Source organism: Anguilla anguilla, chromosome 5, assembly GCF_013347855.1.
Source record: "Anguilla anguilla isolate fAngAng1 chromosome 5, fAngAng1.pri, whole genome shotgun sequence".
Classification (NCBI taxonomy): Eukaryota; Metazoa; Chordata; class Actinopteri; order Anguilliformes; family Anguillidae; genus Anguilla; species Anguilla anguilla.
Window position 1 is genome coordinate 25921641 of NC_049205.1, and position 18322 is coordinate 25939962.

General features: G+C 37.9%; 1 protein-coding gene and 1 long non-coding RNA gene across 9 annotated transcripts in view; both read right to left on the reverse strand.

The window, feature by feature from the left end:
• Positions 1–18322, reverse strand: part of chid1 (chitinase domain containing 1) — a 386345-nt gene that overhangs the window by 180319 nt on the left and 187704 nt on the right. The window lies entirely within an intron of this gene.
• On the reverse strand, positions 324–863 carry LOC118227859. The gene is made up of 3 exons (XR_004765362.1): positions 795–863; positions 507–661; positions 324–372 (listed from the first exon to the last, which is right to left on the reverse strand). It is a non-coding gene; the product is annotated as an uncharacterized LOC118227859 (long non-coding RNA).

Genomic DNA, 18322 nt, shown 5'->3' on the forward strand with positions numbered 1-18322 from the left:
ACCAGAAGGACAATTCAACGCTTCCAGAGGTAACTGTCATCTGACATTAGCCAAATCATTTCGGTATCAGCATGAAAAAGATAATAAATGCATTTAGATCAAACCTACTAGACTATACTTAAAAAACAAACTTTCGTAAATCTCTCTCAATTTGTGTGGACAGTGCTGCGACGAAAACAGCGATAGATTTACCCACTAGCCACAAATGTCCAAAATGTAAACAAGGCAGTTTTCACGGTCGGGAAAAATTTTATGACACCGTTTGCTGATTAGCTAGCACACCGGCATAGCCTACGGATGGCAAAATCGTTAACTTACCTTCAATATCAGTAATGTACCCCTCTATCCAGTTGCTGTATCCTTTCAACAGCACTGTCGACACAAATTGAGAGAGATTTACGAAAGTTCGTTTTTTACGCATAGTCTAGTAGGTTTGATCTAAATGCATTTATTATCTTTTTCATGCTGATACCGAAATGATTTGGCTAATGTCAGATGACAGTTACCTCTGGAAGCGTTGAATTGTCCTTCTGGTCTTGGGCTGACACCATGTAAACAAAGACGGCACACTCCCGTTTTTCAGTTTGTTCAAACCGGTAAGCGATCTTAATATGCAGTCCTTGGAAAAGTGTTTGGAGCACACTCTTGTGTTGTCTGTGATCTGAGATGAGAGATGTGTTAAGGTGAGTGTTGACGTGTAAATTAATCTTACGAACTTTTGGAGGTTATTATCAGGGTAAGCTAACGATAAGTTAGCTAACTTAGACGCTAGCTTAGCTAGCTCGTTACATTACCTGAAAATAAGGTCCAACATCTCTCCTTATCTTGGCAATCCACTGGCGACGGGTGTCCGGGTTACTCGGAAATTGATGGAAAGACAAGTCTTGATCACATTCTCGTCTTTGATACGACTTACAGCGTGGTACACAACAATATGCCATAGTAGCATCACCGACTCAAATCGCTTTTCTGCTTCATGTAACCACCGCTCCTAGAACACTTCCCACCATAGCCTCGTTTTCGCACAGGAAAATTTCAAAATGGCGACGGCGTGATATAAGCGAATACTACCAGTACCACACACAATAGGCCTATTTCACAAGATGGCGACCAAAACTGGATGTAGGGATACTTTGTTTCTGGTTACCGTTGCTACGGAGGCAAGTCCATTTCTGACAGCGAAAAATTGAGCCTAAACAGCGACGTGTTCTCACAGTCCCTAATAGCTCTGCCAAAGTTCACTATGTCCAATGTTATCCGCATTGTCGAAGCATTGCCAGTGAACGTTAAGCGGTCTAAACTAGACAAGGGCTATAAATTCATTTTTGAGAAGTTTATATTCGGTTATGAAGGTAAGTATAACGTTAGCTCTGGTTCACCAGAAAGCTAAATAGCTAGCTTGCTAAGCAACAGCAAGTTAGCCGATTAAAGAGATATTTCACTTCGACATAACATAAATTATTTTCTGGAGGTGACTCCATTGTGTTTTCGTAGAGTGAAGCAACATCTGCTGTCCGTTAACAGCGTCTCTGTTCCTCTCGGTTGTCCCGAAAATGAATGAATAGGGAGCCTGACAACTGTGAGGAAAAGCGATTCTATTAACGTTGACGGTCAGCAGGGGAGGCAGAGCTATGTAAGTACAATGGGTTAGGCTCTACAAAATTACTTATGTTGTACCGAAGTGAAATATCTCTGAACTAAGTTTTGTACTACCGTTACTATTTTATTTTGTGACATGTTGTTTGTGCTGTACTTGTTCTAATAAAGATTTATATTGCTTGTCAAATCGCCTGTGTAATGGTGTTCAGTTCACTACCGAGCTGTTTGTTTTCATCGCTGATAAAAACTACCCACACATTTTTAAATCAGCTGATATATCTTAAGCTTGTCGCGATGTCCGTCAATACATTTTGTAATTACAATTAACAACTAAAATAAACGTGCATCTGCAGTTTCAACATTGAATATCCAAATATGTACTTGCTAACAAGCTAGCTGGCTAAAACGTAATTTGCTAATCATAACATAAAATATAGCTAGTTAACTGATTTTATGACATTCTTGAGTAACAAGTACCACATGACTGAAACTGTGTTAGTTCTCAATGAATGATAAAAAAAAATAAAAACAAAGGAGTTGGTAGCGGACTCAGACATTTAGACCCAAATGTATGTGAGGAGAAAAGTTTAATATCGAGTGTAATCTTATTCACAAAGCAGTAGCTAACTAGCTAGCTATCGTAATGAGTTAATGTTAGTTTGCAACATTATGACAGTCATGCTACCTAGCAAGTTTTTTTCTTATTTTGGAGTACATCTGTGGGAAAGCTGTGAAAGGGCAAATAAATTCTTTTCTGAATTGGTACACAGGGGAACGCTACAAAACTGGTTGCTCTTTGTCGCTGCCATTGTTTTGGTGACTGTTAAGATAACCAGAAATGGGATACCCCTACATCTGGTTTACATATCCGGAAATGTGAGGCCTATCAGAGGGAAACAGTTTTATGCGGAGGTTTAACATGTGGCTATAAACTTATAAGAAAGAGTAGGCTACAGGTTATTGGGGCACTGGGACGCCTTCTGGGATAGGGGTGACAAGTGTGACGAGTTACGCCTGAACCGGGGGGGGGGGGTTGCTGCTGCACTGGGCCAGCGTATGCTTAGGGTAGTACACGATTATTTAAACTAGAGACTTGGGTGGCAGGGAGGTCAGAGAGTGAAAAGCGTAGGGTGATGCTGACTGCCTGGATGGAAGCTGTCAAGACTTCTTGTAATAGTGTGAAAGGCAATTAAATCTTTCTAAAGCAAAATCTTTGTAAGGGTGGCATGGGACGGTGATGCAACAGGAGATGATGTGTAGAGTAATAGTCTAAAATGTCTTTGTTTAAATTCTATAAGTTTAAAAAGTATTTTTTTTATAAAACAAACTTGAGGCTGCTATGAATAGTGGGGGCTATGACATAGTTGGGATTATAGAGACATGGCTTGGGGAGGAGAATGGGGATGAATATAATATAGAGGAGTACTCATTAGGACTCCAGTCAGAGAGGGGGCGTAGCTCGATGTAAAACAAAATTTTAATGTGTAGGAAATTACAGAAATTGAACAGCTCAGGCCTAGTGATGATATTTGGATTAAGCTCATTGGGGAATATGAAAATGGGCTTACAGTAGGCGTGTGTTACCAGCTGCCAGCTTCAGACACTAGTGTGAAGTCAGTGCTCTTTGGAAACATAAAACAAGCGTGACAGGAAGTTGATACTATTATAATGGGAGACTTCAATTACTCCCGTATTAATTTGGAGCTGATGACAGGACAAGGAAAAAGCAAGGAAGATTTTTTAGATGGTAAATGGACTGCATTTATATAGCGCTTTTATCCAAAGCGCTTTACAATTGATGCCTCTCATTCGCCAGAGCAGTTAGGGATTAGGTGTCTTGCTCAAGGACACTTCGACATGCCCAGGGCGGGGTTTGAACCAGCAACCCTCCGACTGCCAGACAATCGGTCTTACCTCCTGAGCTATGTCGCCCCTAGATGTTATAAATGACCTTTTTTGGCACAGTATGTCAGTCAGTTTACAAGACGGAAATCAATTCTGGATTTGGTGCTATGTAATGATCCCGAAAGAATTTGTAGGACAGAGGTAATCAAGCCAGAGATATATAAAAGTGACAGCACTGAGAGTAATAAGGCTGAATAATTGTAATATGTGTGCTACGGTTAAAAAGTAACAGGAAGCTAAAAGGCTCTTTGAAAGGCAAACTGCCCAAGATGCAAAAAGTAATCCTCAATAATGCAGTAGGAAAAGGAAACCGAAAGTAAGATGTCAGGTGCATTAGGAAAGAAGGAGGAGCATCGCTTTATAACAATAAAGATACTGCTGATGCCTTAACCCCTTTGCGAAAGCAATATTGTAATATTTGCATTAGTTGTAAGAAACAACTGTTAGCCTTTGCTAATACTGCTCAGCACATTTGAATTGGGGGCTAACTAACAGCCCTAGCCCTAGTATGGAATGGAAATGGCAAGGAAAATCCTTAATTCAAATTTTCTGTGTGCTGATATGTGCCAGATAAAATTTCCCTTGAAGTGATCATTATAGTAACACGTCATCCCATCCCCTTGGAACAAAAGATTACATACTATAGAGTACAGAAAAACATACAAGTGTGAATGATTACATTTTAGGTATGTGTACCACTGTTTGTCACAATGCACAAAAAGGATTTTATTCTTTTTTGAAGAGGTTTTAGATAGATCCCTACATTGATAAAACGAAATTCTCACTTGAAAATGATGCAAAAGTAAGTTTCATGAGTAAAAACAGTTGATTTGTAGTTGACTTGTATTGACTTGTATGATTATGCTATGCTTTACAGCAATGCAAAATTTTGATATTTTAGAAAGATTTGGAGACACTAGGGTACACTGCTTACGTTTTGCTTCATAGGTCTTTAGCAGTTCTGCATATCACTGTTAGGTCACTTGTGGCAAAAGAGTTTATGATCCAGGAAATGTATAGCTGCTATACATGTGATTTCATTTCAAACTAAAAAAAGAACAACTTATATATGCCAAGATAATTTCATTTGTGGCACTTTATTTATACCTAAATTATGAATATAAAATAATCTTTTGTACAACTGTCATGCTTCATTTAAGCCATTTTCCAAGTCTCTGTGATGCTCACACCCAGGGGTTAAATTGGGGGTGGACGCGGGTGGACGGCGTCCACCGACCTTTGGTAAATAAATAAATGATTTTGACCGGCAGTTTTACAAATAACTATGACAGTCCAGTCCATTTTTTGTAGGCTCCATTCCATGTGTTCCCTCTAGCCAGTTACTCGCTCAAACCAATCAAAAATCCGAAGAAAAAAAACAGTCATTTATATAGACAGGCACAGAAAGAGAAATATCGTTGATTGTCTTGTTTGGAAGTGGGCGCGGTAGGTAATTTCATCTATGCAATATTTTAAAGAGAGATGAATAAACAGCCCCCACGAACGCTGGCTATTATTAACGGCAACTTTGATTGCTTGAGAAAAATCAGCAGGTTGCTGGTCAGCAGCTAAGCTAGGATTGAATATTTTCCACATAAACTACATAACGTTTTATTCAGAGGCGGCTGGTGAGCTGAAAATCGGTGGGGCGCTTTTTAAACTTTCCTATAAACTAATCATAGATCTCAGTCTGTTTTCATTAGTAATTTTCCTTTATAATCAAGCGTGCCAACGATCGTATTAATCAAATGGCAAGTAGCCTAACATACAGCGTCTTCATACCGTGTTAGAGGGATTAAATCATAAATTCAATTTATCCGTTAAAAATCCGTTTAATCACCAAGTAGTCTACATTTAACAAACAAGATACACCAGTCTGTTATCTACTGTGTTAGTTTTCAGAATAACCCAGCAAAATTTTGTTTACCATCTACGCATTGCAGATATTTGCCATGAATACGAGTGCGGAGAAAGACGTGCATGTATCCGCAAACAATGTTGATTAAAAGTGTGCACAATTTCATACTGCAAATGAAAATAAATGTAGGCTATAAGGCCTAGGCTACTCGCTAAAACTGCCTATTTGGGAAGAGCTGGTTATATATTATAGTATCGAGTAGCCTATTTTGTGGATTAATTGTATTGATACCCAATGAAAATGGGCGGAAGATTCCGCCACTGCTTAGTGATTAAAATGGATTTTTCTAAATCGCATTTATCATTTAATCTCCCTAACACAATGCGAAGAAGCTGTGTCCCTTTTCAATTGATTAGTCAGATGTTTGCATGCTTGTTAATCACTGAAAATTAATTAAAACAGTTTGAGATCAATGATTAGTTTAAAGGAAAGTTTTGCGCCTCACCAGTTTAAGAAAGATGGATAAAGGAGGAAGAAAGTGAGGACGAGGAGGATGACCGATTATTTTCGTGGGTAAAAAAAATTCTCAGCATTATTGACACTCAATAACCTTTAAATATATTATGTAAAAGCTTGCATCAATAATATACATTCTTATTAAAACATTGTTTTCCTTAATTACAAATATGCGCACAATACATTAAAGCTGAGAGCTGAGACATTCATTGTACCTTTTTTCACCCACCTCCCACCGGATCTCAGGGTCCACCCACCTCCCAAATCCCAATTTAACCCCTGCTCACACCTGGAGTCATAAAGCTTTAAATGGAAAACCCTCTAAATGGGCAGAGATTGGCCAGGTTTGGCATGTGCGCAAAGGGGTTAAATAGTTATTTTCTAGTTATTTTCTAGAGATTTATTTTGTTATTTTCTCTGGATAAATTACATAAACAAAAGACAAATAAGTCAGCAGGACCTGATGGCATATACAGGTACCCAAGGGTACTCAAAGAGTTAAGGGAGATCATCTTTAAACCACTGGCAGGTATTTTTAGACATTCTTTAGAAACTAGAGAAATACCTGAGGACTGGAAGCAAGGTAATATAATACCAATATATAAGAAAGGGGACTGTACTTATCAAAGAAACTATAGGCCTGTCAGTTTAACTTGCATCACATGTAAAATACTGGAATCTATCATTAGAGAAAAGAAGTGTTTCTGGAAAATAACGACATCCTATGGGATAGCCAGCATGGTTTTCACAAGGGAAAGTCATGCCTAACAAACCTTCTGGTGTTCTTTAAAGAAGGTACCAAGTGTTTTGATTATTACAAGGCTTATGATATTATATACTTGAATTTCCAAAAAGCATTTGATAAGGTACCACATGAGGGACTAGTTAGCAAAATGAAGACAGTAGGAACTGGAGGATGTATTTCAGAGTGGATTTGGAACAGTCTACAGGGTAGAACACAGAGAGTAGGAGTAGGAGGGATGTTATTTGAACAGGGAACTGTGCGAAGTGGAGTCCCACAAGGATCGGTGTTGGGACCACTGCTCTTCCTCATTTATATCAATGACTTTGACAGGAATGTAGAAATTAGAAATTAGTCAAATTTGCAGATGATACAAAACTGAGAGGGCAAGCTAACTGTTTGGAATCCACTAAATTAATTCAATAAGATTTAAACAAAATCAAGAAGGGGCCGGAAACCTGGCAAATGAAATTCAATATGGCTAAGTGTAAAGTTCTACATATATGAAATAAAAACATCAGGCAGGATTACTCTATGGGAGGAACAAAATTGGAACGTGCTGAATTTGAAAAAGACTTGGGAGTAATAGTTGATCAGTCTTTCAGGTTCTAGGCACTGTGCTATAGCAGTAAAGAAGGCCAACAGGATGCTGGGATGTATAGCCAAAAATATTGAGTATAAAACTGACATTATACTTATCTTATACAATACATTTGTAAGACCACACTTGGAGTATTGTGTGCAGTTCTGGGGACTGTACTACAAGAAAAATATAGAGGCTCTGGAAAAGGTTGAAAGGAGAGCAACAAAATTGATTCCTGGTATGTAAGACAAAGGCTATGAGGAAAGACCTAAGATGTTTAATCTCTTCAAGCTGAGTAAAAGGATACTTAGGGGTGATTTGATTGAGCCTTTTAAATTCATAAAGGGGATCAACAAAGTGAACTACACAAGGTTATTCAGGTTGAGTACTGTTAGTAGAATAAGGGGATATTAATGGAAATTAGCAAAAGGTACATTCCATACAGCCATTAGGAATAATTGTTTCAAGCAGAGAGTAGTCAAGGTGTGGAATAACCTGCCAGATCACGCAGTAGAGGTAGAAACTCTGGGGATTTTCAAGACCAGACTTGATACGGTGTTAGATACAATCTAGTCTGTAGGTAATCTATTTAGTCAGGAAAATGGTGAGCATTGTTGGGCTGAATGGCCTGTTGTTGTCATTGTGTTTTGTTATGTTATGAACGAAAAGCTTGTATCGTCACATGAAAAGATGTGGACTACGCACTGTAGGCTACTAAACTGTGAATAGTAGGCTAGGGCTATGGTTTGTGTTGCACTCACTTGTGAGGACACAAATATTCCGGTGCCACAAAATTTAATGGAAAGAAGCAGTTCGTTTTAACAGCAAAAAACAAAACCAAAAAAAAACATAAAAACTTTTAGCTGACCATGTACACAGACAAATTTCAAAATAATAGCTAAGAGACAGATTTATTTCAGTTTTTATGTACTACATCAGATGAGTCAGTGGGTAAAAAGGTTACCTATACTTTGTTTGTATATGGTGGCATTGCCCTTTAAATGCTTAACTTGAATCAAATGCTTGGGGTAACCTTCCACAAGCTTCTCACAATACTTTGCTGGAATTCAACTAATCACTTGAACAACAATATAGCCTGAGGCTTGCACACAAGCTAGCTATGTTACTAACTGGTTTAGCCAACATTATTTTACAACATTCTCGTGTATAAGCATGTAAAACAGTCAACAGGAATTTGTACTAAAACTATTGAAAATGCATGCTTCATACGGTCTTACCTGCAAACAAAACATAAAAGCTTTTAGCTAACCATGTACGCAGACACTCGCTCTCAACTCGCTTAGCTTGCTCGTACTCCAGCAAAGTCTGCTACTAAGCAAGACCTCTTGTGTCTGTGAATCTCACACTGACTGGCGGCTACTCCTGGCCACTGGTGTCAGCCGGTATCACAATAGATAACAGAGAGACAAAAGATGTTTGCAGGTAATCAGTATGAAGGCACAAATTACTATATCACTGAAAAAAACAACAAAAAAATATTACGGGGGGATAGAAACAATATCGCCAAAACCAAGAACAGATAACACTGTGCCTCCGAAACATATTCAGGGTGCCACATTTGCACAGTCCTATTTATGATTATCAGTATTCTGAAGATCAGGCGATTGTGTAGGAACTGATGGTGTTATTGTATAAAAACTTTGGTGTGTTTATTCACACATGAATTTGTCTAAATGCACGACTGAATGCTTGATCAGTCAAAATGTATAACATCATTGCATAATGTCATATGGTGAAATCATTTGTTAATGGTTGTTTATTTGGTCATTAAACATACAAATAAGCTAGGTTCTGTATAGGCTATTTCAGCATATGGTGGACTTTGTTTCATTATAATATCCTAAAAAAGAGAGGTCGCACATTCTTTCCTCCGATGCAGTTTTTAATATCCAACATTTCAGCAGCAAGGTGCTTTCGTCAGGGCTTTAACATAACAATAATCACACACGTACATATAGGTTACTAAAATTTAATTCCCCTGTGAGACATACAAGTCAAGATCATGTGACATATACTATTCTGTCCGCCAGTCATTTATATCTTGTGGTGGGTTGTTTGGCGCCCTCTACAGTATTTCTGTATAATTGTACAGCCCTTTATGACAACTTCCTTTTTAGAAATGAAGTAGGAAATGAAAGCACATGTGGGCAACAGGAGGTTAGATTTCAGCCCAACCAGAAGCACAGAAAGTTCATCTGCTGCCATCCTGTTGTTGTGCCATAGAAAGCATTGCCTGTAAGTTGGAATCTATCAATAAGCAGCTCATATACATGTATTAATGAAACTTTTCTGAAAGTTGTACTGTAAAAGTAACTTTTGAAAATACTGTTTTTATGCTAGCATTCAGCTCAGCCATGTTTGTTTCTTTAGTGATTAGCTGCCAATATTTAGCATTTTAGCCTTCATCCTTACTAGTGCAGTGTTTATGTAGCATTCATTTTGAGTTTGTACACTTTATTGGTTATCATTGTATAAAATCTAGTTCAGAGCTTGTGCACGTAGATGCCTACCTATGTATAGCAAACATTACAGTAATTGTGCTGTATTTTGCCCTTTCAGTTTCACTCCTTTTTCACATCTACATGCACCTTGAGTCTGCATTATATTTTAGGAACTTGAAGGCTACATCCTGACTCTCATGTCCTTTGTGAATGGAGTTTGGCTAGCTGTCTAATTGTGGTTGCTATACTTCAAGGAGGACAGTATATACACAAACCTGGATATAATCATAAAATTTAGAAAGAGAACAAAATCAATCAAGTTATATTACAATTTACAGAAATACGGTCAGGTCCATAAGTATTTGGACAGTGACACAATTTTCATCAGTTTGGCTCTGTACACCACCACAATGGATTAGAAATGAAACAATCAAGATGTGATTTAAGTGTAGACTTGCAGCTTTAATTTAAGGGTTTTGTCAAAAATATTGTATGAACAATGTAGGAATTACAACCATTTTTATACATATGGTCCCCCCCCCCCAATTTTAGGAGCTCAAAAGTAATTGGACAAACTAACGTAATCATAAATTAAATTGTCATTTTTAATTGACTGCCTGAAGTCTTGAACTCATACTCATCACCAGATGCTGGGTTTCTTCCCTGGTGATGCTCTGCCAGGCCTCTACTGCAGCTGTTTTCAGTTCCTGCTTGTTCTTGGGGAGTTTTGTGTTTAGTTTTTCCTTCAGCAAGTGAAATGCATGCTCAATTGGATTCAGGTCAGGTGACTGACTTGGCCATTGCAGAACATTCCACTTCTTTGCCTTAAAAAAGTCTTGGGTTGCTTTTGCAGTATGCTTCGGGTCATTGTCCATCTGCACTGTGAAGCGCCGTCCAATGAGTTTTAAAGCATTTGGCTGAATCTGAGCAGATAATATAGCCCTATACACTTCAGAATTCATCCTGCTGCTTTTGTCAGCAGTCACATCATCAATAAATACAAGGGAACCAGTTCCAGTGGCAGCTATACATGCCCACGCCATAACACTACCTCCACAATGCTTCACAGATGAGGTGGTATGCTTTGCATAATGAGCAGTTCCTTCCCTTCTCCATACTCTTCTCTTCCCATCATTCTGGTACAAGTTGACCTTTGTGTGACCTGTCCATAGGATGTTGTTCCAGAACTGTACAGGCTTTTTTTTGGCAAATTCTAATCTGGCCTTCCTGTTTTTGAGGCTTACCAATGGTTTACATCTTGATTGTTGACTTTGACACAGATACGCCTACCTCCTGGAGGGTATTCTTGATCTGGCCAACTGTTGTGAAGAGGTTTTGCTTCACCAGGGAAAGTATTCTTCTGTCATCCACCACAGTTGTTTTCCGTGGTCTTCCGGGCCTTCTGGTGTTCCTGAGTTCACCAGTGCGTTCTTTCTTTTTAGGAATGTACCAAATAGTTGATTTGGCCACACCTAATCTAATGAGTTTTTTTTTTTTTTTTTCAGCCTAATGATGGCTTGCTTCACCGACAGTGACAACTCTTTGGACTTCATATTGAGAGTTAACAACAGATTTCAAATGCAAATGCCACACTTGAAATCAATTCTAGACCTTTTATCTGCTTACTTGTAAATGAAATAATGAGGGAATAACACACACCTGGCCATGGAACAGCTGAGTAGCCAATTGTCCAATTACCTTTGGTCCCTTAAAAAGGGGGGGACCCCATATAAAAAGTGCTGTAATTTCTACACCGTTCACCTGATTTGGATGTAAATACCGAATTAAACATTCAAATTAAAGCTGAAGGTCTGCACTTTGAGCTCATATACTTTCATATTCATATTTAATTTCAACTCCAATATGCTGTGGTAGACAGCTAAAATAACAATAACTTTGTCAATGTCCAAATATTCATGGACCTGACTGTAGATATCCGATATAATTATAATATATCTAATAACACTGTAATATCCTAACACAAGACACACCTTTTTCTATATAGCCTGACATATGTGACAGGTGCTGGTGTTTTGGTCCGCAAGTAGGGCAAGGTCATTTTTCAGTTTTTTACAGATTACGAAAGTGCAGATTATAAGCTTTCAAATGATGTGTCATACATTGAAAATAGTTGAAGAAGATATGCTTATTTGAATGTTGGTACTCCTAAAATCAAGTAGCAGAGAAAATCCCCTTGAAAGATCTTGAACTTTTCACACTTCTCACAGGGAGATAATGGGTGGGAACAATAGCTAGTTAACTCCACCCCAACCACTCCCCCACTAGAGTACCTGTAAATCCTTGCCCATTTAGGGGTTACCCTATTTAAAGCTTTATAACTCCAGATGTGAACACCACAGAGACTAGAAAAATGTCTTAAATGAAGCAATACATTTGTACCATTTATAATACTAGCTTAGATTATTTCTTACAAAATTATGAATATAAAGTAAAGTGCCACAAATGCAATGGTCAAGGCAAACAATCTAAAATGAATTTGCTCCTTTTTTAGTTCGCAATGAAATACTGGGAGATTGCGGGTTAAAGTATACATGTCCTGGATCAAAAACTTCTTGACCACAAGTTCATAAAATCTAAGGGTGGATATGTAGAACTACTAAAGATCTATGAAGCAAAAACTAAGCAGTGTACCCAGCATCTCCAAATCTACCCACAATGTCTAAATTATTAACAATGGTCTAAAATAGCTAAGGGTCCAGAAACAAATCCAAAATCTCTCCAAAAAGGAATATAATGCTTTTTGTCCATTGTAAAGCATATGAGCCCCTTATGAAGGTTTAAGATGAAACATAGATATAATTTAAACATAATGCAAACATATAGTCACACAATGATGCACAGTACCTAAATGTGTAATAATTAACTCTTGTATGTAGCCTATTTCTATACTCTGTACACTCCTATGTTTTCTTGTATGGGAATGGGACGATATAAAAACATTTTTCAGCCGTCCACCACGTTTTGGCAATGTTTCAACACTCTCCTCATCACTGTTGTATGCGTCACAAAAACCATTACACTACTAACTAACGCTTACATTACAGTGTGAAATATCCACATTACATAATACCACTAACCTATTTAAAGACACTCAATTTCTAAAATAACGTAATAACCGAAATATTTTGAGCAGTAATACTTACATAACAATGATGAAATCTTATCTATGTTCAGTAGATAGAGACAGAGACAGTAAATCAATGACAGTTATATCCGCTTCTGTTTTGCTCCAGAAAACGATGTCAGATAGGTCTATCAGCAAACATATGGCTTAGCTATGCCCAGAAGTCCTCAATAATAATGGTATTTTCCAAGGAATTACGAAAAATCGTTGACAACGTTTCGTTAGGTGCAACGTCTTTTAATGCTACCATATAGAGCGAATGCCATGGTAAGAAAATGTTCGATTACGCTAACCTATAAAACGCTATTCCAAAAGCAAAATTAGACATGTTATACATCGTTAGAAAGCTTATACTCTCACCTACTGATTGAGCGTCCGCCATTTTAGCAACCTCACACAGTAAACAAACATAGGCTACTACCACACGGCTTTATTATGGGCGGTGGCTTGACCGAAACAAAGTGACAATAGCCAACAAAATCAAACATGCTAATTAAACTGCACCCCCATCACGCCTCCAAAACCCGGCTGTAAGAATCACTAAAACAAGCCAACTTTGCTGACAAATTATAAGTATTTAGTGACCCTAAAAATGTTGTTTATTCTATTGAGTGACTTCTTCAACACTTTAACTTTCGTAATATGAAAAAAAGGAAAACAGTAAAAAAAAATTTAAAAAACCTTTTTTGCTCCTAGCGCGATTTCAAGATTTGCGACTTGCGGACCTTTTCTCCAGCACCCGTCACATATAGTAGTGTCAACATGTAGACTTTTCAATGACCATCACTGCACTATAATGTCCTACATAGCCTAAAACAATAGGACTAAAACACAACAAATGATTAAGCATACTTAGTTCGTGATTTTAGACATTACCTAGTGAAACAAATGCTTTGTTACAGTGATAGTATACATTGTTTGTTTTAACCCTCTGGGGTCTAAGGGTAAAATGAGGCACACTGGTGATTGTGCGATGCTCTGACATTTGTGTAAATTTCATCAACTTTATATACAGTGATTCCAAAGTGTTTCATATCTTTGTTTTCAGCACAGACTCAGCTACAATAATATGGCAGCAGTAAGTAGGTCATAATCATGTGTGGATTGTAAACTGCTCTAAAAAGACACAAACTGTAAACAGTAGTTTTGAACATGCACAGGAATGTTGTAATAAAGCACACTGAACAATTGTGAATAAGACTTTTGGTCACTGAAATGTGTTCATCAAGGTCTTGGGTATCAAAAGATGACAAAATATTTTAGCAAATTCAATGAGAAATATAAAATACATTGCTAAGAGTTAGTGTTGTGACTACTATTTTTCAACATCAGGTGAGAATGGGAGGGCAAATGGCCTTTCTGTAATGAATATGCATTGGGTATGACGACCTGCCAGCTAAGTAGGCTATTCACACCTGGCCGCATGTCTCCCCACCACTAAGACAAAGACTCAGTGAGCCATTTAGAAGACAGAAAGACATCTTTTGATTTTCAGAACCTTTATTGAAGCAAACTATACGCATGGAAGATGAGATGAGACTGGTGTACTCTTGCAACGCTTGCGTGGCCTCTTAGCTAGTGGTGAACTAGGCCGTGTTTCCTGATCAGCATCTCTGTAAATATGATAAAAACAAAATTGTTAGGAAATGTGACATCAAATCAAACTTTATTTATATAGCACATTTCCTTCAACAGGTGAAAATTAAATGTGCTTTACAAAAAAGGGGCAAACCACTAACTAATGAAAACAAAACTTAGGAAATGTGACATGGTTACATCATATACAAACAAAGAACCAAACAAACACAACCAGACGCAGAGAGGTAGCCTATAATTTTGAGAAGCAATGGTTAGAATCGTTCGTAGTGTGGGAATTTACAAGTGCGCATATTAGTGAATATTCCTACAAACACACAGAGAATGTAATACAGCACACATTTACAAATAATGCAAGCTATCAACGAAACAACATTAGCTAAACTAAATAAACATTGATATTCCAGCTCAACTACACGCAACTCATCAATAACAATGCCTCAATCTGAAGTAGGCTAGATCTGTTTAGCTAAGTGGTTATTATATTGCTATTTCGCGAATTTACTTACAGTATGCTAATATCGATTGTGCGAGGACATCAGTTTTAGAATCTTAGCCACGCCACGGGCTATTTATTACCAATATGATCGAAAAACATACAGTCTACCTGATACTTCTAACACAACCAGACGCAGAGAGCCTAGTGTATAATTTTGAGATGCAATAGTTCGAATCGTTCATAGTGTGGGAATTTACAAACGCGCATATTGCTGGATATTCCTACAAACACACAGATACGTTGCAATACAGTACACATATTTACCAATATGATCATAAGAAAAATACTTACGCATGAAGTTGATCCTCAGCTGGATCAGTTCGCTGTTCGAAATGACCCCGCTCTTCATCAGTGTCGGCTTCCGGACGGACCATTTTCCAAAATTAAACGAAATGTTCCCCTCAAAAGAAGTGAATTAGGTGACACTTTGTCATTCTATCCCGCTTTCGCAGACTTGGCATTTCTCACATGGATCTCGCATCGCCCCTCCTTTAGTCTCCTTCTATGGAGAGTAATTATCATGTTGTTAACATGTGAATGCGATTTGGGCAGACTTCCTGCTGAGCGAAATTCACATAGTAATGAGTAAAGTTTAACAAAGCATACATGATCTAATTAATCAAATTTAGAACATTTAAAACAATTCATATTATTTGCCAATGGGCGCATTGGAAAGTCGTGATTCTAAGGTTTCTGTCAATGTTTTTGTTGCGTCTGTATGATATCAGCACGTGAAGTTAATCATCCAAATAGAAACGAAAGTAAATTTCATCTTGTCGAGCTCCGCCGGCGGAGCTCTCGACCCCAGAGGGTTAAGCAAAATCAATACAAAATTGGGATGGCATACCTGCCATCCAGCCAAGTTACGCCTTGGCGGGGCATGCCCCATACCGATACAGCATCGAGAGTTTGGCACTTTTCAGGATTTGTAAAATTTGCAACTCTGATGTCTACTTCCCTCGTAGCTCACTGGATAGTGCCTTCGCCTTTGGAACTTTTTACACGACTGATAAACCCGGGTTCAAATCCCCCCTCCGCCTAAAGCAATTCTCTAACTCATTATACTGGCTTGCTGGCTAACTAAAAATACAACGTTTTCTTTCCGGGAAACTCATATTTCTCAAACTTATATTTCAGAAATCCAAATAAAATACACCCATACTTTAGACACTTCTGCTTTTTTGCCATTTTCACTGTGTTTAACGTTAGCTATCTTGCTAACAACACGACAGATCGATTGTATAACAGTACAGACGGCTGTCAAATTAAACTCTACAATCAGTGTTACACTTCGGTAAGTAAAGTTACCCGTCCTAGTTGGTGCAAGATAATGACTGTGAAATTAATAAGCACTAAAATAATAAAATACACCCACACTTCAGACAGTTCCGCTTTCGGCATTTCCGTTTACTTTTTTTTTTGACACTTTGATGTAACACACAATTTGAATGATGGCATTGTCTTCAGATGGTAAGATTTTAAGAACAGAGGGCTAAGTTACTTGAAATAATTTAGGAAACATTTGGTAGCACTGCTTTGGAATACAGCTTGTTTAATTTGTATGAGCTAAGATAGACAATATTGTTGCATGTAACAGCACAATTCTGATATCAATACTTTTAATGGCAGGCCTAGATTTGAATGAATGACTTATAGACAGTGCTTTGTATGTGTGAGTAACTTGCCATTTTTGTATGTTGAAAACATGTTTTTCATCAGATAGATTCAAACAGCAGTGGTAGACAACAGAAATTGGCAGTACACCAGGGTGCTCTATGCTCCACTCTTAACCTCTTAGCGCATTGCCCCTAGTGGTGGGCACGCCCGCGTGCCTAAATTACTAAACTCAAACATTCGGTGCTACTGCAACCAACGTGTGAGATGAAAACAGAAACGCGTTGTTTCCGTTTCATTAGTAGACGATACATGACAACTATGCCGAAAACGGAGTTTCGCAGCCCCACCATTGTCGCTCCCGTCGTTCATTTAACACACACCCCCTCCCTGCAGTCTCATCTAAAAAACACCCCCCACCCTTGACATAATGGACAATATTGTCTATCTTGGCATTCATAAAAATATTCTTTCACCACTAAAAAATCGTATTCCGTCATAGCAACAAGATAAACCCGACAATAGCCCTAAGATATGCCTATACAGCAGTGAAAACGCTGCTCACTGAATAACGAAATAAACGAGAAAAAGTTTTTAAAAATGATACCATGTCATTCTACAGTCAATATCTGGGACTAAATATTGAATAAATATAAAACCTTACTGTTGGTTTTACGTGTAGAGATGTCCCTTTTGAGACTGCGTGGTGATATATTGTCTTGGACAATCCGTTTGGGAAATATAGGCGCATCTGTGACGCCTGGGTATCTTCAAAAATAGCTGTGCGTAACACCACACCTGTTGTTTACGGCGTCGTCGTCCTTTTTAGTACAGTCTGACTTGATTTACAATTCATTTATTCGGTAGGCGAGAGTATAAGCTTTCTAACGATGTATAACATGTCTAATTCTGCTTTTGGAATAGCGTTTTATAGGTCAGCGTAACAGAAAATATTCTTAGCATAGCATTCACTTACGCAATCACTCTGTTAGCAGACAAATACGATGCACCTAACGAAACGTGTTCAAGGATATTTCGTAATTTCTTGGAAAATACTATTATTATTGAGGACTTCTGAGCATAGCTAAGCCATATGTTTGCTGATAGACCTAGCTGACATCGTTTTCTGGAGCAAAACAGAAGCGAATAGAACAATATCATTGATACCGTCTCTGTCTCTATCTACTGAACATAGAGGAGATTTCATCATTGCTATGTAAGTATTACCGTTCAAAATATTTCGGTTATATACGTTATTTTTGAAATTGAGTATCTTTAAATAGGTTAGTGGTGTTATATAATGTAAATATTTTACACTGTAATGTAAGCGTTAGACGGAAGTGTAATAGTTTTTGTGAAGCATGCAACAGTGATGACGTCATAGCTGGAACATTGCCAAAACGTGGTGGACGGGTGAAAATTGTTTTCATGTTGTCTCATCCCCATACAAGAAAACATACGAGAGTACAGAGTATAGAAATACACACGAGTTAATTATTACACATTTAGGTACTGTACCGCATTGTGTGACAATGTTTTTGCATTATTTTTTTAATCTGATAGCAATGTTTCATCTTTAACCCTCATAAGGGGCTCGTTTATATGCTTTATAATGGACAAAAAGCATTTTATTCAATTTTGGAGAGATTTTGGATATGTTTCTGGACACCTAGCTATTTTAGACCACTGTACTGACTGAAAGCTTGTGATTCCCATTTGAAAATTATGCAACAGTGATTTTCTTGAGTCAAAACAGTTGATTTGTAGTGAAATACATGGATATGTTATGATTTACAGCAATGC